The sequence below is a fragment of the Pseudophryne corroboree genome, chromosome 3 (genome assembly GCF_028390025.1).
Source record: "Pseudophryne corroboree isolate aPseCor3 chromosome 3, aPseCor3.hap2, whole genome shotgun sequence".
Taxonomy (NCBI): domain Eukaryota; kingdom Metazoa; phylum Chordata; class Amphibia; order Anura; family Myobatrachidae; genus Pseudophryne; species Pseudophryne corroboree.
The window spans coordinates 339742113-339768441 of NC_086446.1; the positions used below are offsets into that span (position 1 = coordinate 339742113).

The window sequence follows — 26329 nt, forward strand, 5'->3', positions numbered from 1 at the left end:
ATCCTTCCTTATTATGTCAGCTCGTCCGGGCACAGTGTCCTAACTGAGGCTTGGAGGAGGGTCATAGTGGGAGGAGCCAGTGCACACCAGGTAGTCGTAAATCTTTCTAGAGTGCCCAGCCTCCTTCGGAGCCCGCTATTCCCCATGGTCCTTACGGAGTTCCCAGCATCCACTACGGACTACGAGAAATAGATTTACCGGTGAGTAAAATCTTATTATTGCTCCATACTCAGAGTATGTTTACTCATACTCAAACAATGTTTTGTTAGCACAATTTTTCTCTTATTTTCAGTTTGTTACTGTTTTTAAGTCCACTAGGGAGATCATTCCTCTCCGTCTTCCATTGCTATTATGTTCTTACTGTTTTTCCTACCTTTTCCATCCCGCCTTCCCTCTCCCACCCCTGTCGCATGGGGTTCCGGTATGAATGGTCGACCATGTTATGGTCGACAGTCAGGTCGACCACTATTGGTCGACATTGACATGGACACATGGTCGACACATGAAAATGGTCGACACATGAAAGGTCGACATATGAACAGGTCGACATGCGTTTTTTTACTTTTTTTTGTGTCGTTTTTTGCGTAAAGTGACTGGGAACCCCAATTAGTGCACCGCGTCCGCTCGCCATGCTTCGGGCATGGTGCCTTCGCTCCGCTACCGCTTCGCTCGGCACACTTTACCGTTCCAATCGTAGTCCATGTGGATCGTAAAGTATGGAAAAGTACCCCATCGCTGTGCGATGCTTTTGTACTTGTGCGGGGGGAGGGGGGGGGGCGGAATAACATGCGGGGCGGACTAGTCCTGTGCTGTGCGTCCCCCCGCATGTCAGTGTAAGTGATCATGGCTGTGCTAAATTTAGCACAGCTACGATCAGGTCGGAATGACCCCCATTGTTTTTCTGGACATATGACTGTCCTTAAGATATGTTCCTGGAATGTCAAGGGTGTGAATTCTCCTATTAAAAGGAAGCGCATTTTGATGTATCTTAACAAAGCCAAAGCTGATATTTCACTATTACAGGAGACGCACTTAACTGATATAGAACACACAAAACTCAATATGCTCCGTCATAAAGTACTTGCCTCTGCTTCGTTCTCATCTAAATCCAGAGGCGTAACTATATTGGCTCGCAAAGAAATACCAGTTGAAATCCACCACACTACCATAGCCAGAGGGGCGCTTTCTTATACTAGAAGCCACGCTGGCTGGTCACAAGTATATTATTGCTGATATCTATGCCCCTAACTCGTATTCTAAATCATATTTCTCTTACGTCCTAGAGGATGCTGGGGTCCATATTAGTACCATGGGGTATAGACGGGTCCACCAGGAGCCATTGGCACTTTAAGAGTTTAATAGTGTGGGTTGGCTCCTTCCTCTATGCCCCTCCTACCAGACTCGGTTTAGAAAATGTGCCCGGAGGAGCCGGTCACAGCTAGGGGAGCTCTACAGAGTTCTCTTGGTAAAGAGTAATTTTTTCTTTCTTTTCAGGTTTTTTATTTTACATGGAGGCTGTTGGTGACAGCCTCCCTGCAGCGTGGGACTGAGGGGGTGGGGGGAGCAGTGTCCGCCCCGCGGGGTCTTGAGCCACTGCTCCCGCTGACTGGACGTTGGCTCCAGAGGGGTATGATCGTGCCCCGCCGCAGGGGAACGTTCGCCCCGGCTGCAAGCCGCCACCCCCTCAGAAGCTGACGTGTGGCGAGTCAGTCACTGCCCCCCCTTGCAAGCGGGGGGACAGTGTGAAGAGGGCGGCTACAGGGTCAGGAGCGCGGTTGTTCCCGCGCTCCTGGAAGGCTCAGCGGTACCTTGGTGCGGCGCTGGGAGGGAGCGCCCTGGGCCAGCTCCGGACCCTACACTGTTTTTTTTCAGCATGTCGGGGTCTGCGGACCCAGGTCAGCAAATTCCTCCGGGCCAGTATAATCTTCATGTGAGCGGGAAGACAGCGCCATTGAAGGGGGCGGAGCTTCTCCTCAGAGCGGACCCAGCAGCGTTCAGCGCCATTTTTTCTGCCTGCAGTCACGGTTCACTGGATCCAGGTCCCCCCAGAGCTTTCTCCAGCAGTCTGTATGGTACCAGGGGGCTGTAGAAGGGAGGGAGGCTGCCTAAAGGCTGTGTCACCTATTAAGGGACACAGTCAGCACTGGGAAGGGACTCCCTTTACCTGAAAAGCGCTGTGTGTGGGTTGGCTCCAATCTCTGTGTGTCTCTGCCGTTCTTGGGGGGGAAACTCTGTCCTCATAATACCCTGTGTGTTTGTGGGGTGTTTGAGTGTGTGTGCAACATGTCTAGGGACACTGTTTCATATGCTGCAGAGGATTTGTCTTCCCAGGAAGACTCCATTCCATGAAATCAGAATTGCACTGTTTTAGCGCCGATCCCAGCTAGAGAGCCAGAATGGTTAGTCTCTCTGAGGGGGACTATTTCTCAGATTTCTGATAGGGTGGCTAGGACTGAGCATGCCACTCAGGTCCTCCAGTCTTCTATGGTGGTATTGTCTGATTCTGCCTCCTCGGGGTCCCCTGCGGTACATTCTCATAAACGTGCTCTTGCAATTATGCAGGATGACACGGACACCGACCCTGATGCTGCAGACGGTGATGGGGATGTGTTGCGGGGGACGGCATCACTAGCCAAGGGGGTGCAGTTGATGATTCAGGCTGTTAGGGATGTTTTGCACATTTCAGACACAGCGCCGGAACAGGTGGAGGAGGCCTTCTTCACAGATAATAAGAAGCCCCCCCTCACTTTCCCGGCATCCAAAGAATTGAATGCTATCTTTGAAAAGGCATGGGAAACTCCGGTAAAGAAATTCCAGATTCCCAAGAGGGTGTTGGTGGCTTTTCCTTTCTCAGAGGAAAATAGGAAGAGATGGGAGTCCCCGCCGATAGTCGATGCCTCTGTATCCAGGCTGTCCAAACAGGTAGTTTTACCGGTCCCGGGATCTACCGAGTTAAAGGAGCCGGCAGATTGCAAGGTGGATGCTACGCTGAAATCCATTTACACGGCTTCTGGGGCTATATTGCGGCCTACTATAGCCTGTGCTTGGATTGCTAAAGCTATTGCCAGGTGGTCGATCACTCTGCAGGAGGAATCGTCTACGCTGGACAAAGGTGACGTTGATTTGTTTTTACGTAATATTCAGGATTCTGCAGGGTTCCTGGTGGATTCCATGCAGGACCTGGGTTCCATGGCTGCGGGGATCTCCTCCATGTCAGTCTCGGCTTGCAGAGGTCTCTGGCTGCGCAACTGGTTTGCGGACGCAGAATCCAGGAGGTGTGTGGAAGGCCTTCCGTACAAAGGTCAGGCTCTCTTTGGGGAGGCGCTGGATGCGTGGATTGCCACGGCTACCGCGGGTAAGTCTCCTTTTCTCCCCTCAGCTGCACCAGCTTCGAAGAAGCCCTTTTCATCTAACACGTCACAGTCCTTTCGGTCCGCGAGGCCTAGAAAAAATAAGCCTTCGAACACCTTCCTTTGGTCGTGCCAAAGGAAAGAAGCCCGCTCCCGCAGGTTCCCAGACCCAGAAGTCCGCTTCTGATACTCCTAAGTCCTCCGCATGATGGTGGACAGCTAGGCCTGGAGGAAGGTCAGGTGGGGGCGAGACTCCGGCAGTTCAGCCACGTCTGGGTGTCATCGGGTCTGGACCCCTGGGGGTACAGATTGGAGTTCCAAGATCCCCCGCCTCACCGTTTCTTCAAGTCAGGCTTACCAGCGCTGCTGGTGGACAGGACAATTCTTCTGGAGGCCATCAGGAAATTGGTGGTGTCAGAGGTCTTTGTTCAGGTCCCTCTTCAGCAAAGGAACAAGGGTTATTATTCGAACCTTTTTGTGGTACCGAAACCGGATGGTTCGGTACGGCCTATTCTAAATTTAAAGTCTTTGAACCCTTATCTCAAGGAGTTCAAATTCAAGATGGAATCTCTGAGAGTTGTCATTTCAGGGCTGTCGGAGGGGGAGTACTGGTGTCCCTGGACATCAAGGATGCTTACCTTCACATTCCCATTTGGGCGCCGCATCAAGCTTATCTCAGGTTTGCGCTGATGGACGATCACTATCAGTTCCAGGCACTGCCGTTTGGCCTCTCCACAGCACCAAGGATCTTCACCAAGGTGATGGCGAAAATGATGGTTCTCCTCCGCAAACAGGGGGTGAACATAATTCCATATCTGGACGTTCTCCTGATCAAGGCGTCATCCAGGGAGAGGTTGTTGCGGTCCATCGCGCTCATGACACAGCTGCTCAGGAAGCACGGTTGGATCCTGAACCTTCCGAAGTCTCATCTGGAGCCGACAAGGTGGCTGTCTTTCCTGGGAATGATCCTCGACACGGAAGTGCAGAGGGTATTTCTCCCGGCGGAGAAAGCGTTGGTGATTCGAACAATGGTCCGGGATGTCCTACGGCCTACCCGGGTATCGATTCATCAATGCATACGCCTTCTGGGGAAGATGGTTGCCACCTACGAGGCTCTGCAGTACGGCAGGTTTCATGCTCGACCTTTTCAACTGGACCTCTTGGACCAGTGGTCGGGCTCTCACCTACACATGCACAAGAGGATACGCCTGTCTCCGAAAGCCAGGATATCACTCCTCTGGTGGCTGCAACTACCACACCTTCTGGAAGGGAGAAGGTTCGGAATTCAAGACTGGATCCTGTTGACCACAGATGCAAGTCTAAGAGGTTGGGGAGTGGTCGCTCTGGGGGAAACCTTTCAAGGACGATGGTCGAATCAAGAGTCAGTTCTCCCAATAAACATCCTGGAACTCAGGGCCATTTACAATGCCCTTCTGCAAGCAGCACACCTTCTACAGGATCGGGCTGTTCAGGTGCATTCGGACAACGTAACCACAGTGGCCTACATAAACCGACAAGACGGAACGAAGAGCAGACCTGCCATGGCAGAGGTGTCAAAAATCCTCATCTGGGCAGAAAGGCACGCGGTGGCGATGTCGGAAATCTTCATTCCGGGCGTAGACAACTGGGAAGCAGACTTCCTCAGCAGACACGATCTCCATCCAGGGGAGTGGGGCCTCCATCCGGACGTGTTCGAGGAGGTAACCGGTTGGTTGGGGGATCCTCATATAGACATGGTGGCCTCCCGCCTCAACAAGAAGCTACGGAGGTACTGTTCCAGATCAAGAGACCCACAGGCAGTGGCGGTGGACGCACTGGTAACATCTTGGGTATTCAAGTCGGTGTATGTGTTCCCTCCACTTCCTCTGATACCAAAGGTTCTTCAACTCGTGAGAAGAACAAAGGTTCTGACAATCCTCATTGCTCCGGACTGGCCAAGGAGGGCTTGGTACGCGGATCTGCTGGATCTTCTGTTGGAAGATCCACGGCCGTTACCTCTTCGGGAGGATCTGCTTCTGCAGGGGCCGTTCGCTTATCAAGACTTACCGCGGCTTCGTTTGACGGCATGGCGGTTGAACGCCAGATCTTAGCTCAGAAGGGTATCCCGAGTGAGGTCATTCCTACCCTGATACAGGCCAAGAATGGGGTAACGTCTAAGCATTACCATCGCATTTGGAAGAAATATGTTTCTTGGTGTGAGGCCAAGAAGATTCCTGCGGTGGAGTTTCAACTTGGACGTTTTCTCCTTTTCCTGCAAGCAGGGGTGGATATGGGACTGAGACTGGGCTCCATCAAGGTCCAGATCTCTGCTTTGTCCATCTTCTTCCAAAAACAATTGGCTGTTCTTCCTGAGGTTCAGACCTTTTTGCAATGGGTTCTGCACATCCAGCTTCCCTTTGTGGCGCCTACGGCTCCATGGGATCTTGATGTGGTGTTGCAGTTCCTACAGTCTGCTTGGTTTGAGCCTCTACAGGAGGCTGATCTCAAGTTTCTCACGTGTAAGGCGGTCACTTTGTTGGCCTTGGCTTCTGCAAGACGTGTGTCGGAATTGGGGGCTTTATCTTGTAAAAGCCCCTATCTGATCTTCCATGAAGAAAGGCGGAACTTAGGACTCGTCCACAGTTCCTACCTAAGGTTGTGTCGGCTTTCCACATCAACCAACCTATTGTGGTGCCAGTGGCTACTGACTCCTCAATTACTTCAAAGGCCTTGGATGTAGTGAGGGCTTTGAAGATTTACGTGAAGAGGACGGCTCGTCATAGGAATAGTGACTCTCTGTTTGTCCTCTATGATCCAAAGAAAATTGGATGTCCTTGCTTCTAAGCAGTCGATTTCACACTGGATCAGGTTCACTATCCAGCATGCTTATTCCACGGCAGGATTGCCGTGTTTGAAATTCGTAAAGGCTCACTCTACTCATAAAGTGGGCTCTTCCTGGGCGGCTGACCGGGGTGTCTCGGCGATACAACTCTGCCGAGCAGCTACTTGGTCTGGGTCGAACACGTTTGCCAAGTTTTACAAGTTCGATACTTTGGCCTCTGATGACCTCAAGTTTGGTCAGGCAGGGTTGCAGGAGCCTCCGCGCTCTCCCTCCCGTACTGGGAGCTTTGGTACATCTCCATGGTACTAATATGGACCCCAGCATCCTCTAGGACGTAAGAGAAAATAGGATTTTGGTTACCTACCGGTAAATACTTTTCTTGTAGTCCGTAGAGGATGCTGGGCCCAGCGCTTCGTTTTCCTGCATTGGTTTATGTTTCAGTGTTACCTGGTTCCTAGGTAAGTTCTGCGTTATTTACTTTTTCAGCTGTTGCTGAGTTGTTTCGGCATGTTGGCCGGATTTTCATGTTTGTGTGAGCTGGTATGAATCTCGCCACTATCTGTGTAATTCCTTCTGTCGCCTCCTCGGGTACAGTTTCTAGACTGAGTCTGGTAGGAGGGGCATAGAGGGAGGAACCAGCCCACACTATTAAACTCTTAAAGTGCCAATGGCTCCTGGTGGACCCGTCAATACCCCATGGTACTAATATGGACCCCAGCATCCTCTACGGACTACGAGAAAAGGATTTACCGGTAGGTAACCAAAATCCTATTTTTTTGTCTCTTCTTAACTCCCTCTACCCGCATGCCCTTTCCCATATTATCCTAGGTGGTGACTTTAATCTAGTAGCATCTAACACACTTAACAGAAAATCCTCAGGGCACACTTCTACCCGAATGCATAAGGTAGGCATCAAATACATTTGTGACCAATTATCTCTAACGGATATGTGGAAAGTACATCATCCTACAGACAGGGAATATACCTTCTTTTCCTCTCCCCATTTATCGTTTTCCCGCTTAGACTATCTATTACAGTCCGCCACGTTGGCCACACAGGAACTGGATACAGGTATTAATCCCATTTCTCTGACGTCCTAGTGGATGCTGGGAACTCCGTAAGGACCATGGGGTATAGACGGGCTCCGCAGGAGACTGGGCACTCTTAAAAGAAAGATTAGGTACTATATCTGGTGTGCACTGGCTCCTCCCTCTATGCCCCTCCTCCAGACCTCAGTTAGTATCTGTGCCCGGCCAGAGCTGGATGCACCCTAGGGGCTCTCCTGAGCTTCCTAGAAAAGAAAGTATTTGTTAGGTTTTTTATTTTCAGTGAGATCTGCTGGCAACAGACTCACTGCTACGTGGGACTGAAGGGAGAGAAGCGAACCTACCTGCTTGCAGCTAGCTTGGGCTTCTAAGGCTACTGGACACCATTAGCTCCAGAGGGATCGAACACAGGCCCAGTCCTCGGTCGTCTGGTCCCGGAGCCGCGCCGCCGTCCCCCTTGCAGAGCCAGAAGAACGAAGAGAAGTTGAAAATCGGCGGCTGAAGACTCCGGTCTTCATTAAGGTAGCGCACAGCTCCCTATGCACACCACACACTCCGGTCACTGATGGGTGCAGGGCGCTGGGGGGGGGGGCGCCCTGGGCAGCAATTAGATTACCTTACTTGGCGAAAAGCACATAATACAGTCTGATAAACTGTATATGTGCATTAACCCCCGCCATTAAAGTACATAAAAGGACAGAAGCCCGCCGCTGAGGGGGCCAGGCCTTCTTCCTCAGCACACCGGCGCCATTTTCTCTTCACAGCTCAGCTGGAAGGAAGCTCCCCAGGGGTCTCCCCTGCAGTATCCTGGTACACAAAGGGTAAAAAAGAGAGGGGGGGCACATAAATTTAGGCGCAAAACTGAGTTTATAAGCTGCTATAGTGGAAAAATCACTCAGTATAGTGTACATCCCTGTATTACATAGCGCTGTGGTGTGTGCTGGCATACTCTCTCTCTGCCTCTCCGAAGGGCCTGGTGGGGGAACTGTCTTCAAATAGAGCATCCCCTGTGTGTGTGGTGTGTCGGTACGCGTGTGTCGACATGTCTGAGGTAAAAGGCTCCTCTAAGGAGGTGATAGAGCGGATAAGTGTGTGGGAGGGTGTCTCCGTCAACAATGCCGACATCTGTTGGATATGTGTAAGTGCTGAGGTAAAATTATTGCACAAAAGGTTAGGGAACAGAAAGGAAATCTACCCTGGTCTTTCCCTATGTCACAGAGTCCTTCAGAGTCTCTCTATGTTCACTATCCAAAATAACAAAGTATCGACACGGAGTTTAACTCCACTGTCGACTACGATAATGCAAAGTTACAGCCAAGAGGGCTAAAAGATATTCAATATATGATTATTGGAATAAAAGATGATTTGCATATCACTGATGACTCATCTGTCCCTGACACGAGAGTACACATGTTAAGGGGAAGAATGCGGAGGTAAATTTCCCTCCTCTCATGAGGAAAAAGAGCGGGAATCTCCAGACAAGAGACGGCAGCTTCCCACAAGAGAATTCTCAGGCTGTATCCTTTCCCCACTAGGGCCAGGTTGTGTTGAGAATCCCTTGGGTGTCCTGTTTGCACTAGCTATTCTCAGGGATCCTGCAGATAGCGTGCACATTCTAGTATACTACCCAGACCGGCGATTGTGTCGGCATGGGTTTATAGCGCTGTGGCAGCGTGGATAGGTACCTTATCAGCAGAGATTGAGACCCTAGTATGCATATAAATATTTTAAGATGCTGTCTTAAGTGATAGATATATAATTATAAAGCATGCCCAAAGGGACATGAGTATACTGGGTCCTAGAGACAAAAGCTATGTCGATTTCTGCTTGACGTGTCCTGTAGAATATACATTGGACAGATGATGCCGACTTAAGAGGCATATGGAAGGCTGAGGATTGTGTGGAGAAAGGTTCTCGGGCCTGGTCTCCACAGTTATAGCTGGTAATTCTGATATTTTGCCTTATATTCCTGCACAGCCTAGGAAAGCACGACATTATTAAATGCAGCTTTTCAAATAAAGAAACAAGAAAGTCTGAGGTGCGTCCTTTCTTGTCAGAGCCGGGGGCAGAGGAAAGAAGCTATACAACACAGCTAGTCCCCAGGAACAGAAGTCCTCCCCGGCCTCTACAAAAATCCACCGCATATCGCTGGGGCTCCACAGGCAGAGCTAGGCCCGGTGGGGACACGCCTTCGTAAGTTCAGCCACAAGTGGGTTCACTCCCTGTTAGATCCCTGGGCAATAGAAATTGTATCGCAGGGATACAGGCTGGACTGTGAGAAGATGCCCCCTCGCCGAGGACCCGGCGGGCTTCCCCCCAAGAGAGGGAGCCAGTGTTAACTGCAATTCGTAAATTGTATCTTCAACAGGTGGTGGTCAAGGGTCCCCTCCTTCAACAAGAGGGTGTTATTATTCGACCATGTTATAATCCCGAAACCAGACGGTTCGGTTAGACCCATATTGAATTAAAATCCCTGAACATATACCTGAAAAGGTTCAGGTTCAAGATGGAATCGCTAAGAGCGGTCATAGCATGCCTGAAATGAATCGGGACATAAGGGATGCATACCTTCGTGTCCCCATTTATCCACCTCATCAGGCGTACCTCAGAATTGCGGTACGGGATTGTCATTACCAATTTCACCAAGGTAATGGCGGATATGATGGTGCTCCTGCGGAAGCAAGGTGTCACTATTATCACATACTTGGATGATCTCCTCATAAAAGCGAGATCAAGAGAGCAGTTGCTGGACAGCGTATCACCTTCTCTGGAAGTGAAACGGCAACACGACTGGATTCTATATATTCCAAAGTCGCAGTTGGTTCCTACAGCTCATTTGCCTTGCCTAGGCATGATCCTAGACACAGACCAGAAGAGGGTTTATCTCCCGATAGAGAGAGCTCAGGAGCTCATGACACTGGTCAGGAATCCATTGAAAACCAAAACAGGTGTCAGTGCATCACTGCACTCGAGTCCTGGGAAGGATGATGGCATCATACGAGGCCATCCCCTTCGGCTGGTTCCATGCAAGGACAATGGAACTTACTGGACAAGTGGTCCGGATCACATCTTCAGATGCATCGGTTAATCACCCCAGGGCCAGGGTGTCTCTCCTGTGGTGGCTGCGGAGTGCTCACCTTCTCGAGGGCCGCAGATTCGGCATTCAGGACTGGGTCCTGGTGACCACGGATGTAAGCCTCCGAGGGTGGGGGGCAGTTACACAGGGAAGAAAATTCCAAGGTTTGTGGTCAAGCCAACAGACTTGCCTTCACATCAATATCCTGGAACTAAGGGCCATATACAACGCCCTAAGTCAAGCGGAGTTCCTGCTTCGCGACCAACCGGTTCTGATCCAGTCAGACCGCAGGGGCTCATGTAAACCGCCAGGGCGGCACAAGGAGCAGGGTGGCGAGGGTAGAAGCCAGCAGAATTCTTCGCTGGGCGGAGAATCAAGTAAGCGCACTGTCAGCAGTGTTCATTCCGGGAGTGGACACGACCTCCACTCGGGAAAGTGGTGACTTCATCAGGAAGTCTACACGCAGTTTTGCAAATTGATGGAAACTGCCTCAGGTGGACTACATGGCGTCCCACCTCAATAAAAAGATAAAAAAGGTTTTACGCTGGGTCAAGGGACTCTCAGGCGATAGCTGTGGTCGCACTAGTAACACCGTGGGTGTTCCAGTCGGTCTATATATTCCCTCCTCTTCCTCTCAGACCCAAGGGCTGAGAATTGTAATAAACGGAGGAGTGTGAACAATATTCTTTGCTCCGGATTGGCCAAGAAGGACTCGGTACCCGGAACTGCAAGAAATGCTCTCAGAGGACCCATGGCCTCTGCCTCTCAGTCAGGACATGTTGCAACAGGGACCCTGTCTGATCCAAGACTTACCGCGGCTGCGTTGGACGGCATGGCGGTTGAACGCCGGATCCTAGCGGAAAAGGGCATTCCGGATGCAGTTGTTCCTACGCTGATAAAGGCTAGGAAAGACGTGACAGCAAGACTTTTTCACTGTATATGGCAAAAATAGGTTGCTTGGTGTGTGGCCGGGAAGGCCCTACAGAGGAATTCCAGGGGGGTCGATTCCTGCACTTCCTACAGTCAGGAGTGACTATGGGCCTAAAATTAGGATCCATAAAGGCCAAGATTTCGGCCCTATCCCTTTTTCTCTCAAAAAGAACTGGCTTCACTGCCTGAAGTTCGGACGTTGTTACAGGGGTGCTGCATATTCAGCCCCTTTTGTGCCTCCAGTGGCACCTTGGGATCTTAACGTGTGTTGGATTCCTAAAATCCCACTGGTTTGAGCCACTTAAGACCGTGGAGCTAAAATATCTCACGTGGAAAGTGGTCATGCTTTTGGCCTTAGCTTGGACTAGGCGTGTGTCAGAATTGGCGGCTTTGTCATGTAAAAGCCCATATCTGATCTTCCATATGGAAAGGGCAGAATGGAGGACTCGTCCCCAATTTCTCCCTAAGGTGGTATCATCGTTTCATTTGAACCAACCTATTGTGGTGCCTGCGGCTACTAGGGACTTGGAGGATTCCAAGTTGCTGGACGTAGTCCGGGCCCTGAAACTTTATGTTTCCAGGACGGCTAGAGTCTGAAAAACTGACTCGCTATTTATCCTGCATGCACCCAACAAGCTGGGTGCTCCTGCTTCAAAGCAGACTATTGCTCGCTGGATCTGTAGCACCATTCAGCTTGCACATTCTGCGGCTGGACTGCCGCATCCTAAATCAGTAAAAGCCCATTCCACGAGGAAGGTGGGCTCTTCTTGGGCGGCTGCCCGAGGGGTCTCGGCTTTACAACTTTGCCGAGCTGCTACTTGGTCGGGTTCAAACACTTTTGCAAAATTCTACAAGTTTGATACCCTGGCTGAGGAGGACCTTGAGTTTGCTCATTCGGTGCTGCAGAGTCATCCGCACTCTCCCGCCCGTTTGGGAGCTTTGGTATAATCCCCATGGTCCTTACGGAGTACCCAGCATCCACTAGGACGTCAGAGAAAATAAGAATTTACTCACCGGTAATTCTATTTCTCGTAGTCCGTAGTGGATGCTGGGAGCCCGTCCCAAGTGCGGACTCTCTGCAATACATGTATATAGTTATTGCTTAACTAAAGGGTTATTGTATGAGCCATCTGTTGAGAGAGGCTCAGTTATTGTTCATACTGTTAACTGGGTTTAGTTATCACGAGTTGTACAGTGTGATTGGTGTGGCTGGTATGAGTCTTACCCTGGATTCCAAATCCTTTCCTAGTAATGTCAGCTCTTCCGGGCACAGTTTCCCTAACTGAGGTCTGGAGGAGGGGCATAGAGGGAGGAGCCAGTGCACACCAGATATAGTACCTAATCTTTCTTTTAAGAGTGCCCAGTCTCCTGCGGAGCCCGTCTATACCCCATGGTCCTTACGGAGTTCCCAGCATCCACTACGGACTACGAGAAATAGAATTACCGGTGAGTAAATTCTTATTAGACTCGAATCACGCCCGAATATGGGTATCACTACACAATTTTATCAAATCCGGCACATATAAACATTGGCGTTTCCCTACCTCTCTAGCAAACTTACAAAAATGTAAAGATATGCTGAAAACGGCTGGTTTGACTATGCGGCCAACAATGCCGTACACTCAGATGATACCGCTTTATTCTGGCAGGCAGCCAAGGCATGCTTACAAGGAGCCATTATTTCGTATAGGAAAGATCTTCATGCTCTTTTACTACAGGCACAATTAACTGTAACAGACTTCTACCAAGCGATGCAAACACGCTCCTCCCCAGCTAATGTCCAAGCTTATAAAACTGCTAAGTCTCATTACGACAACATTCTTACACAGCTTGGTGATCAATATAGTAACAAGGGATGTTATCTGTTCCACAAATATAATAAATCAGGTTGTCTTCTTTCTAATCTGATCCGCGGCTCCCGACAGTCAGGTGAGGTACATACACTGAAAACAACACAAGGAACCCTATCATCACAAGAAGATGTAATCTCTTACACTTTTAAAAATTTCCTACAAGACATTTACTCTCAGGAGGACACTGACCTTTTTAGTAAAGACAGATTTTGGACAGACTTATCACTACCTCAAATTTCTTCAGCTCACTGCGAGTCCCTCCTGACCCCCACTTCTGCGGAAGAAGTTGCAAAGGTTATTAAAGGGGCAAAACCCCTTAAAGCGCCTGGTCCAGATGGCCTTACCTCAGAATTCTATAAAATCCTTCTCCCCCAACTTCAATCCCCGCTTACTAACTTTTAATGATTCCATAATTAAGGCTCATTCCTCACCCCTGCGTTTTAATTCAGACTTTATTAAAATGCTCCCTAAACCTGGCCGTGATATCACATTGCCTTCCTCATATAGGCCAATTTCTATACTTAATACAGACTATAAGTATTTTACTAAAATTTTAGCTGATCGTTTGAAGCTCATTATCCCCAATGTAATTCACACTGATCAATCTGGCTTTATATAGGGAAGGCATTCTGTCACAAATATTTGTAAAGTTCTAGCTGCGGTCGTCCATACTGGGAGCTCTCCTGGAAGTGATCCCAGTCTCCTACTATCGCTAGATGCGGAAAAAGCTTTTGACCTGGTGACCTGGGATCACCTCTATGACTCTCTCCGTAAATTTGGTTTCCCTCAACTATACATTGACTTAATTTGTGCATTATACACCTCACCTTCCTCACAAATGGATTTTTAACCCCTCCGTTTGTTATTCAACGTGGGACTAGACAGGGGTGCCCCCTCTCCCCGTTGTTATTTGCAGTGGCTTTAGAGCCATTGGCTGTAGCACTACATAATCTCTCTACATACACTGGTATTAAGCTGGGGTCCTCAGAATTAAAATTATTGCTTTTTGCCGATGATATGATGCTATTTCTTTCCAACCCAGCTGTGTCCATCCCGGCTATAATGGAGATTATCACGTTATTCAGCTCGTTTGCAGGATACTGTGTTAATATCCAGAAATCCGAAATTCTATTGTTGTCTCAGTCTTGCACTGCCCTTCTTTCTTTGCCTGCGTTATCGCAATTTCGTATCTCCCACAATTCTTTAAAATACCTAGGAATACATATTCCCGCTAAGATTCAACTCCTATATGACCTACATTTTTCTCCAATTATTCGATCCATTTTAACCCAACTACAAAATTGGATGCATCTACCTCTGTCACTCTTAGGCTTATTAAAAATTTGGTATTCCTCAAACTCTCCTTTTACATACAGATGCACCCAATTGCCATGTCCAAAGTTGATATTGCAGTATGTACTAAAGCGTTTATAAAATTTATATGGCAATCGAAAAAAACGAAAATTTCCCGTTTCCATTTGGTCCAACCAAAAGCCCTAGGTGGCATGGCCCTACCCGACATTAAAGAATTTTAATTTGCGGCTTTCTTTCGTTATATCACAGATTGGCTTCTAAATCATAACCATTTTACGAATACTCCTCTTGATGAGGCCTTATTCTCGCAGTACGCCCCAGCAGCTTTCTTACATCTTCGCAGAAAATGTATCCCTCCTCATATTATAAATCATCCTTTCTTTAAAGATACTTACTCCGCTTGGATAACAATTAATAGGAGACTAGGTCGAGGCTACACCACCTTACCCTATATCCCTATCTGGGGAAATCCATAATTCTTACCATCGCTACACAATAGGAGGTTTTCTGACTGGGCTTGTAAAGGCATCAGAGCTATTTGTGATTTCTTCGATCCCAGAGGCCATATACTCTCCTTCCAACAATTATAAGAGAAATTTTGCCTTTCAAATTCCCAATTTTATATGCATTTACAGCTACGACATTACGCATCCTCTAAACCTCACTCTATGTTTGCTCCGACCTCCGTTACTGCAAATAAACTTGACTCTCTACTCCATTATTTGCGCACAAACACATTTTGAATCCGGCTTTTATACTCCCATTTGCTAGCTAGTTATCTGTCCAAATTATGGGGTCCTACTTATTTAAATTGGGCCAGAGATATTCCTGAGCTTACTGACCTTCAAGTTATTATTGCTCCGATTACCAAAATATTGACAGCTGTAGGTTCCTCTATGATGCAAGAGGTGCATTATAAATTTATTTACAGGGTTTATTCGTCAAAAACTCAAAGAAGTCACATGTTTTCGGAGGAAACGGGTCATTGTCCGAAGTGCAATGCCTCGCGCACTGATTTTGTTCATAACGTGTGGCCCTAAGATCCGTCGATTCTGGAATAAGATTTTACTATTGATTAACCAGTCCTTCAATCTACAGTTATCATTCCACCCCATTCCACTATTGTTTGCCAACTTTACCAAACTGAATCTAATATAACTAACCTCCTCCCCCTCCTGACGCTAATAGTCACAGTAGCCAAAAAGACTATTCTTCGCAAATGGCTAGATAAATCTGCACCCTTGATTAGTGATGTTAAAGCTATTCTCCTTGATATACTTTATTATGACCTTAGAGATACTTTTTCTGATTTAGAGAAAGGGGTTCAACGCTTTTCCAAGAAATGGGACCCATATATTGTGACCCTGCCTGATACGACTCGAATGCAAATTGTGAAAGTGTTTGATTCCACCACTTGGTTCTTGTTGCGCAAAATCACCTAGGTGGAGTTATTTAATTTCCTCTTTCTCAACTGATAGCTATTTTCTTAGATCTATAGGCCTATATTTTTTTCTCCTAGTCCTTGTGCTCGATTCATACACCCTTATTGACCTTTGTCTTACTCTTCATTTATGTTATATCTTGTCATTGTTGGAAGATGCTTTAGTGTCTTCTCTGTGACTGACGTCATGTGGACTCTGGTGCTTAATAGTATGTGTTCCCCCTAAGCCTCCCGTTCTCCTTCTCCCCATTCTTTTCCCTACTCCCTGACCCGTTCTTACTCTATTCCTGCTTCTATCTGTTCTTTCAACTTAAATAAAAAAATTATTTTGTTTGTTGACATTGAATTGTTGGTATTACTGTGTGGTTTTTGCTGAAGAGTCTTACAGATGACTTATACGTTGTACGATGTTCTGTTTTTATTATGTGGTTCTTTGACAATGTCGCAATAAAAACTGTGAAACAGAAAAAAACTATACTTAATAACAATTTTGACAAGTGACTCATGTTACAGACGAACGTTATATTTCTGTCCCCAAAGGGCTCTGATCAGGGGCGTAGCCAGAACTTTGTGGACCCTATAGCAACATTTTGAAGGGGCCCCAGTCCCAATGCTTTTAGAGAGACACGTCTCTGCAGCAGTTGTTAATTTTATGCCCTATAATAGTGCCCTAGTTAATTTTCTGAACCATAGTAGAGCCTTATTTAATGTTATGCCCCATAGTAGTGCCCTAGTTTCTCTAACGTCCTAGAGGATGCTGGGACTCCGTAAGGACCATGGGGATAAACGGGCTCCACAGGAGACATGGGCACTTTAAGAAAGACTTTGGATCTGGGTGTGCACTGGCTCCTCCCTCTATGCCCCTCCTCCAGACCTCAGTTTGATACTGTGCCCAGTGGAGACTGGGTGCATTTCAGGGAGCTCTCCTGAGTTTCCTGTAAAGAAAGTATTTTGGTTAGGTTATTTATGTTCAGGGAGCCTGCTGGCAACAGACTCCCTGCATCGAGGGACTGAGGAGAGAGAAACAGACCCACTTCTCTGAGTTTCAGGGCTCTGTTTCTTAGGCTACTGGACACCATTAGCTCCAGAGGGATCGGTACGCAGATCTCACCCTCGCCGTCCGTCCCAGAGCCGCGCCACCGTCCTCCTCGCAGAGCCGGAAGATAGAAGCCTGGTGAGTATGAGAGGAAAAGACTTCAGAGGCGGCAGAAGACAGCTTGATCTTCATAGAGGTAACGCACAGCAGTGAAGCTGTGCGCCATTGCTCCCATTCACCTCACACACATCGGTCACTGTAATGGTGCAGGGCGCAGGGGGAACGCCCTGGGCAGCAATAAAAACCTCTCCTGTGGCAAATGTATATATATACATGTATAGGGTGAGCTAACAGTGCCAAAAATGCAGTAGACAGTAATTTTTCACAGTACGTCGATTATACCCCAGTAGAATACCTAGTCCCTATATGCCACTCCCCTTTCTTTATGGGGCGTCTGCTAGATCTTAAGTAAAACCTGCACTTGTACGTGTGCAGGATGGGTAAAAATTGGAAAAAGCAAATAAGATCAGAGCGACCATAGGTGGTAAAATACTTTAAGAGACTAAGAAAAATTCTTCTAAAACAATGAGGGGTTTATTTACAACGAACGTTTGAGACAATTGAACATATAAAATATAAAAACATAGAAAGAGAGGGCAACATGCATAAAATGCTGTTTATTGAAAATGGAAAAGTAAGGTATGTTCCTGCGCACTCTCTTTGCTGCCCAGTGTAAGGTCCTATCCTGATGTGTCACCACACACCTGTAGAAGACTATATACACAAAAGAAAGGTAGGATAGAACCTGCTGTTGGCGCAAAGTTAGGATGATTGTATTTCACCGTAGGATCACTGTCCAAAAATGTAGGTGAGGAAGTCCGTTGCTGCTCCCAAAAAGTGTTCCTCGTGGGAAATGTTTTCAGTCGATGTTACATGTGGAGAGAACACAAATGGTATACAAGGGTTCAATGGGATTTCCACAATAAAGTTAATTCAAATGAGGGTGACTTCTCCCCGGACTCTGTGAACTATGGTGAAACGGGGAAGTGAGAAGGTATCCGTAGGGGTTCACCCTGGTGTTTCAAGATAGGCGTGGCTCCTCACATGTGTGCTTACTTTCATACATATGGAGAAAGCCTATAAAGGTTTCTTTAAAGCCTCTAAATCAATACTCCTGGTGTTAAAAATGGGTGTACCCCAAATATTCACATGTAGATACTTCTAGAAGATGCTCACATCCATGCTTACTTCAACAGGCGCCGTACTTTCATGTAACGGTATCTTTAATTCAGCTGGCTGGATGATCGTCCTCGTTCACTCCCTTACTTCGTATTTAGGCTCGGTCGTTTTCCTGCTGATGGAAATGGTTGGAGTGGTACCTCAAATCCTCACATGCTCCACCAACGCGTTTCGACTAATTAGTCTTTTTAGACCTTGAAAAAGACTAATTAGTCGAAACGCGTTGGTGGAGCATGTGAGGATTTGAGGTACCACTCCAACCATTTCCATCAGCAGGAAAACGACCGAGCCTAAATACGAAGTAAGGGAGTGAACGAGGACGATCATCCAGCCCGCTGAATTAAAGATACCGTTACATGAAAGTACGGCGCCTGTTGAAGTAAGCATGGATGTGAGCATCTTCTAGAAGTATCTACATGTGAATATTTGGGGTACACCCATTTTTAACACCAGGAGTATTGATTTAGAGGCTTTAAAGAAACCTTTATAGGCTTTCTCCATATGTATGAAAGTAAGCACACATGTGAGGAGCCACGCCTATCTTGAAACACCAGGGTGAACCCCTACGGATACCTTCTCACTTCCCCGTTTTACCATAGTTCACAGAGTCCGGGGAGAAGTCACCCTCATTTGAATTAACTTTATTGGGGAAATCCCATTGAACCCTTGTATACCATTTGTGTTCTCTCCACATGTAACATCGACTGAAAACATTTCCCACGAGGAACACTTTTTGGGAGCAGCAACGGACTTCCTCACCTACATTTTTGGACAGTGATCCTACGGTGAAATACAATCATCATCCTAACTTTGCGCCAACAGCAGGTTCTATCCTACCTTTCTTTTATGCATAAAATGCTGTTTTTTTTTAAAAACGGTTGCAAAAATATTTTTTTAAAAAACAACTTTCCATAGGACATATAAAAGACAGCAATAAAAAATAGTGCTAAAAATATATGTATTTAAAAAATGAGAAGCTCTAGAGACAATTATATGTCTAAAGTTATGTATAGAGATATAAATAGATAAAAAGTTCTGTATAAAGAAAAAGCAGCTTAACTGAGGATTTCAATAGTAGCAGGAATCACCCAACGCGTTTCGTCTGGTCTGATTTCATCAAGGGGTAATGAGCCAAGTGGGACACATCATCTATATATACCCATATGGATGTGGAAGTGGTTAGTGACATCACTTCCTGTGATTAATTGATATTTAGAAAACAGGATTCAAAATTACATATAGATTATAACTAATGGTGAGGGAGGCATTAGATGTATTAAAGCGCTTGGTTTGCGCTTGTAAAATATGCAGGGAGTCTTTAGAAAACTTTAAAGTCTGTTAGGATCGTTATTTCCGGTAAAAGACACTAATCGCGTCATTTCCGCCCCACTTCCGGTGTCCGCGGTTTCCTTCTGCGCATGCGCCGGCTGATATACAGGAAAGTGCGGCGGCCATCTTTTTAGAGTCCATACGGCGGGACAGTTGTTTGTAATGGAAGCGGGTGCCGGCGGCCATCTTTTCATAGAAAGTATTCATTCAGTTAGATGGGTGAGGCATGTTCCCATTGTCTCCACACCGGAAAACCGCACATGTAAATAAAACATAAGAGCGGAATCAGTGCTTATATACAGTTCAGTAGTTATGTGTATTCCATACTATATATACAAGATCTTCAGAGTACTATGTACTAAATATGTTATACTGTGTGTGGTTCATATCCTGGATCTGATAGATATATACACACAGTGCAAATCATATGAGAATGACACCCCTATAGAATTGTACATCTAAGAGGCAACAAGGGATTTGATTTGAGATATAGTGGTTAAACATAGAGTTAATATATTAGGGAGTGGGTGTGGCAATCAATATCATGTTTGTACTAATTATACATAGGTGGATAACGTCATATATAAAGGAGTGATTTTAATTGGTCAGAATATAGAAATGGAAATAGCACGCCCCTGATCCAGTTATTGTTACAGCACCCGGTCTTCTTGGGAAGTTACCTTACCCAGTACTGGCCGGGCCAACACTGCTTGGCTTCCAAGATCAGACGGATTTGGGCATATCCAGTGTGGTATGACTGTAATATAGGATCTGGGCGATGGAAGAGAGGGTCCAGAGGTTGGGGAGACACCGCCCCGCATAACAATATGCACCTAGCTAGGAGCAAGTAAATAAAAAAAACAGCATTTTATGCATGTTGCCCTCTCTTTCTATGTTTTTATATTTTATATGTTCAATTGTCTCAAACGTTCGTTGTAAATAAACCCCTCATTGTTTTATAAGAATTTTTCTTAGTCTCTTAAAGTATTTTACCACCTATGGTTGCTCTGATCTTATTTGCTTTTTCCAAGTATATATATATACATGTACAGCTGGGCACTGTACATGTATATAAAGAGCCGCCGCCATGTTTTTAAGAATTTTGAGCGGGACAGAAGCCCGCCGCCGAGGGGGCGGGGCTTCTCCCTCAGCACTCACCAGCGCCATTTTTCTCCACAGCACAGCTGAGAGGAAGCTCCCCGGACTCTCCCCTGCTTGATACCACGGTGAAAGAGGGTTTTAAAGTAGAGGGGGGGGGGGGGGCACATAATTGGCGCATATACATACTTGAAAAGCGCTACTGGGTAAACATTCTGTGTTTTTTCCTGGGTCATATAGCGCTGGGGTGTGTGCTGGCATACTCTCTCTCTGTCTCTCCAAAGGGCCTGATGGGGAACCTGTCTTCAGAAAAGAGCTTCCCTGTGTGTGTGTGTGTGTGTGTGTGTGTGTGTGTGTGTGTGGTGTGTCGGTAGGAGTGTGTCGACATGTCTGAGGTTGACGGCTCACCTAAGGAGGAGGGGGAGTGTATGAATGTAAGGTCTCCGTCGGCAGCGCCGACACCTGACTGGATGGATATGTGGAATGTTTTAAGATTGTAAGCTTGCGAGCAGGGCCTTCCTACCTCTGTCTGTCTGTTTTTACCCAGTTTTGTTATATTACTGTTGTCCTAATTGTAAAGCGCAACGGAATATGCTGCGCTATATAAGAAACTGTTGTTAAATAAATAAATAAATAAATAAGTGCTAATGTTAATTTATTGCACAAAAGATTAGACAAAGCTGAAGCTAGGGTACAGTCAGGGAGTCAACCCATGTCTGTCCCAATGTCGCCGGGACCTTCGGGGTCTCAGAAGCGCCCACTATCCCAAATAGTAGACACAGATACCGACACGGATTCAGACTCCAGTGTCGACTACGATGATGCAAAATTACAGCCAAAAGTGGCTAAATGTATTCGATATATGATTATTGCAATAAAAGATGTTTTGCATATCACAGAGGAACCCCCTGTCCCTGACACGAGGGCACACATGTATAAGGGAAAGAAACCTGAGGTCACCTTTCCCTCCTCACATGAGCTGAACGAATTATGCGAAAAAGCGTGGGAAACTCCAGACAAAAAACTGCAGATTCCCAAAAGGATTCTTATAGTGTATCCTTTTCCCGACAGAATACGGTGGGAATCCTCCCCTAGGGTAGACAAGGCTTTGACACGCTTATCAAAAAAGATAGCGCTCCCATCCCAAGATACGGCTACCCTCAAGGATCCTACTGACCGCAAGCAGGAGGTTACCTTGAAGTCCATTTACACACATTCTGATACGTTACTCAGACCGGCAATTGCGTCGGCCTGGGTTTGTAGTGCTGTAGCAGCATGGACAGATTCCTTATCAGCGGATATTGAGACCCTTGATAAGGATACCATTTTAATGACCCTAGGGCATATAAAAGATGCTGTCTTATATATGAGGGATGCTCAAAGAGACATTAGTTTACTGGGTTCCAGAATAAACGCTATGTCTATTTCTGCTAGGCGAGTCTTATGGACCCGACAGTGGTCAGGTGATGCCGACTCAAAGAGGCATATGGAGTTTTTGCCTTACAAGGGTGAGGAATTGTTTGGAGAGGGCCTCTCGGACCTCGACTCCACAGCTACGGCAGGTAAATCGAATTTTTTGCCTTATATTCCCTCACAATCTAAGAAAGCGCCTCATTATCAAATGCAGTCCTTTCGTTCAAATAAAAGCAAAAGAGTACGTGGATCGTCCTTTCTTGCCAGAGGTAAGGGCAGAGGGAAAAAGCTGCACAACACAGCTAGTTCCCAGGAACAGAAGTCCTCCCCGGCCTCTGCAAAATCCACCGCATGACGCTGGGGCTCCCTTGAGGGAGTCCGCTCCAGTGGGGGCACGTCTTCGACTTTTCAGCCACATCTGGGTTCACTCACAGGTGGATCCCTGGGCAATAGAAATTGTTTCCCAGGGATACAAGCTGGAATTCGAAGAGGTGCCTCCTCGCCGGTTTTTCAAATCGGCGCTACCGACTTCTCCCCTGGAAAGGGAGATAGTGTTACATGCGATTCACAAATTGTGTCTTCAACAAGTGGTGGTCGAGGTTCCCCTGCTTCAAAGAGGGAAGGGGTACTACTCAACTCTGTTTGTGGTCTCGAAACCGGACGGTTCGGTCAGACCCATTTTGAATTTAAAATCCCTGAACCTTTACTTAAAACGGTTCAAATTCAAAATGGAATCGCTCAGAGCGGTCATCGCCAGTCTGGAAGGGGGGGATTTTATGGTATCTCTGGACATAAAGGATGCATACCTGCATGTTCCCATATATCCTCCTCATCAGGCGTACCTGAGATTTGCGGTACAGGATTGTCATTACCAATTTCAGACGTTGCCGTTTGGGCTTTCCACGGCCCCGAGAATTTTCACCAAGGTAATGGCGGAAATTATGGTGCTCCTGCGCAAGCTGGGTATCACAATTATCCCGTACTTGGACGATCTCCTCATAAAAGCGAGATCACGGGAGAAGTTGCTGAACAGCGTATCACTTTCACTGAAGGTGTTACAGCCACACGGCTGGATTCTCAATATTCCAAAGTCGCAGCTGAATCCTACGACTCGTCTGCCCTTCTTGGGCATGATTCTGGACACAGACCAGAAAAGGGATTTTCTTCCGATAGAAAAAGCGCAGGAACTCATGACTCTAGTCAAGAACCTGTTGAAGCCAAAACAAGTGTCAGTACATCATTGCACGCAAGTCCTGGGAAAAATGGTGGCGACGTACGAAGCCATTCCCTTCGGCAGGTTCAATGCAAGGACTTTCCAATGGGACCTATTGGACAAATGGTCCGGGTCACATCTGCAAATGCATCAGCGGATCACCCTGTCCCCCAGGGGCAGGTTATCTCTCCTGTGGTGGCTGCAGAGTGCTCACCTTCTAGAGGGCCGCAGGTTCGGCATTCAGGATTGGATCCTGGTGACCACGGACGCGAGCCTCCGAGGTTGGGGAGCAGTCACACAGGGAAGAAATTTCCCAGGCCTTTGGTCAAGAGACTTGTCTTCACATCAACATCCTGGAACTAAGGGCCATATACAACGCCCTACGTCAAGCGGAGACCTTACTTCGCGACCGACCAGTTCTGATCCAGTCAGACAACGTCACCGCAGTAGCTCATGTAAACCGCCAGGGCGGCACAAGGAGCAGAGTGGCGATGGCGGAAGCCACCAGAATTCTTCGCTGGGCGGAGAATCATGTAAGCGCACTGTCAGCAGTGTTCATTCCGGGAGTGGACAACTGGGAAGCAGACTTCCTCAGCAGACACGACCTGCATCCGGGAGAGTGGGGACTTCATCAGGAAGTCTTCGCACAGATTGCAAGTCGGTGGGGACTGCCCCAAATAGACATGATGGCGTCCCGTCTCAACAAAAAGCTACAAAGGTATTGCGCCAGGTCAAGAGATCCTCAGGCGGTAGCTGTGGACGCCCTAGTGACACCGTAGGTGTTCCAGTCGGTCTATGTATTTCCTCCTCTTCCTCTCATACCCAAGGTGTTGCGAATAATAAGAAAAAGAGGAATGAGAACAATACTCATTGTTCCCGATTGGCCACGAAGGACCTGGTATCCGGATCTGCAGGAAATGCTCACAGAAGATCCGTGGCCTCTTCCTCTAAGACAGGACCTGTTGCAACAGGGTCCCTGTCTGTTCCAAGACTTACCGCAGCTGCGTTTGACGGCATGGCGGTTGAACGCCGGATCCTAGCGGAAAAAGGTATTCCGGATGAGGTCATTCCTACGCTAATAAAGGCTAGGAAGGACGTGACATCTAGACATTATCACCAAATATGGCGAAAATATGTTTCTTGGTGTGAGGCCAGGAATGCTCCTACGGAAGAATTCCATCTAGGCCGTTTTCTTCACTTCCTACAAACTGGAGTGAATTTGGGCCTAAAATCAGGCTCCATTAAAGTTCAGATTTCGGCCTTATCCATTTTCTTTCAAAAGGAATTGGCCTCTCTACCTGAAGTACAGACTTTTGTGAAGGGAGTACTGCATATTCAGCCTCCTTTTGTACCTCCGGTGGCGCCTTGGGACCTTAACGTGGTGTTAAGTTTCCTTAAGTCACATTGGTTTGAACCACTTAGAACAGTAGAGTTGAAATATCTCACTTGGAAGGTGGTCATGTTGTTAGCCTTGGCTTCGGCTAGGCGAGTTTCGGAATTAGCGGCTTTATCACATAAAAGCCCCTATCTGGTTTTCCATATGGATAGAGCGGAATTGCGGACCCGTCCTCAATTCCTACCTGAGGTGGTCTCATCCTTTCATATGAACCAACCTATTGTTGTGCCTGTGGCTACTGACAAAGCCTGCTGGATTGCTTTATCGTATAAACAACCCTTTATGAGGTCTAAGAACACTGTACGCTGAATGCGTGAGAAGTACCGTAAAGGTACGCTATTTGCGTATCGATCGCTTAGCCGTGATCGAGACGCTCAGGCGTCACGTTTACTCACGAGTAAATGATCACAGGCAGGCACGCTATTGGCTATAGACAAACGTAATGCTTCGCTATGGCGTAGCGGACGCTTGAGACCACGAGGAGGTCACCAGCGGCGCAGACGCTCACAACGCTAAACCTTGATATCTATATCTTTGACAATGAAATACACAGAATACCTTAATGTGAATACAGGGTGTAAGTGCAACCTTGTGTAACCTGACTAACTACAAAGCTGCTTGAGCGTCACCGACGCTCAAGTGAACACTTAAAACTATAGGAAATACACAGGTTAGGGTCCAAAGCCTATTATATGTATTATAACTAATATACTTGCAAAAAGGAATCACAGTACAAATGATACACTACAATATAACAGAGACTTCCTAACCAAAATAGCTACACTAGAAATACAATACAATACCAATCTAATACAATACAATACTAGTCAAGGGGAGATATGGGAGAAAAGAGAAGGGAGAGAGAGAGACGGAGAGAGAGAGAGAGAGAGAGATGGAGAGAGACAGAGAGAGAGAGAGATAGGGAGAGAGATGAGAGAAATGGCTCACAGAAAGACAATGATTACGGAGAGAAACTTACGCACAAGGGTAACGATTGCAAGCGCTTCTGGACAGCCAGCTTCCCGATTATCAGCAATGAGAACCGTTTGATGAGAAGTGAAAGCTGGATGCCACAGGCCCGTCTTTTATGCTACTCACACAATGCAATCTAATGGTCCCTACAATCTCATTGTCCATTGGACGCAGGAATTCGGCTTCGCATTATAACAAAGGTCATAGGTTGATTCATACAGGTGGGCTGTATCAGTGGTCTTGGTTATGCAAAACCATGGGTGATAACTAACACATTCCTGTCTTCTGGAGAGCTATTGTTTGGCGAATACAAAACAGAATCCTGTCTGGGTTCTGTTCTATATTCATGATGTCCACTTTCAGTTGAGACAATGACATCTCAGCCCTCATTCTCCTGTATACAAATCCAGCCCCATTTGTAAACACAGGTGTTGGCCCTCCTCATTGAGTCTCAAAGCTCAGTGTAATTAAAGACTATTGTACTCCGTCTGCGGGAAAGATACTGATTTGGAGTACAATTGATCTTCAATTACTATTCCGGTGCTTACCTTATGCATGTAAAGTTATGAGGCCCTCCCAACATGCAAACTATTGTTTGGGGGATCTCTGAGGTCAAAGAGCCATTTGAGACCCACTGATACCTGTCTCCACTGTTCAGGTGCATGACTAAGTAAGAACAAATAATAATAAATGGACATAACTTCTTATGTCCATAACTATTCGCACGAGCGATTAATACGCTCCAAACCAACACCGGAATATTGCTATTTAAATACCCTTCCGATGGGTACCAAACACTGCT

General features: G+C 47.0%; 1 protein-coding gene and 1 pseudogene across 2 annotated transcripts in view; one reads left to right on the plus strand and one right to left on the minus strand.

The window, feature by feature from the left end:
- The window catches only part of COPZ2 (COPI coat complex subunit zeta 2), a 324698-nt gene that overhangs the window by 173140 nt on the left and 125229 nt on the right, over nucleotides 1-26329 (plus strand). The gene's annotated exons all lie outside the window — the stretch shown is intronic.
- On the minus strand, nucleotides 20083-20200 carry LOC134898102 (5S ribosomal RNA; annotated as a pseudogene).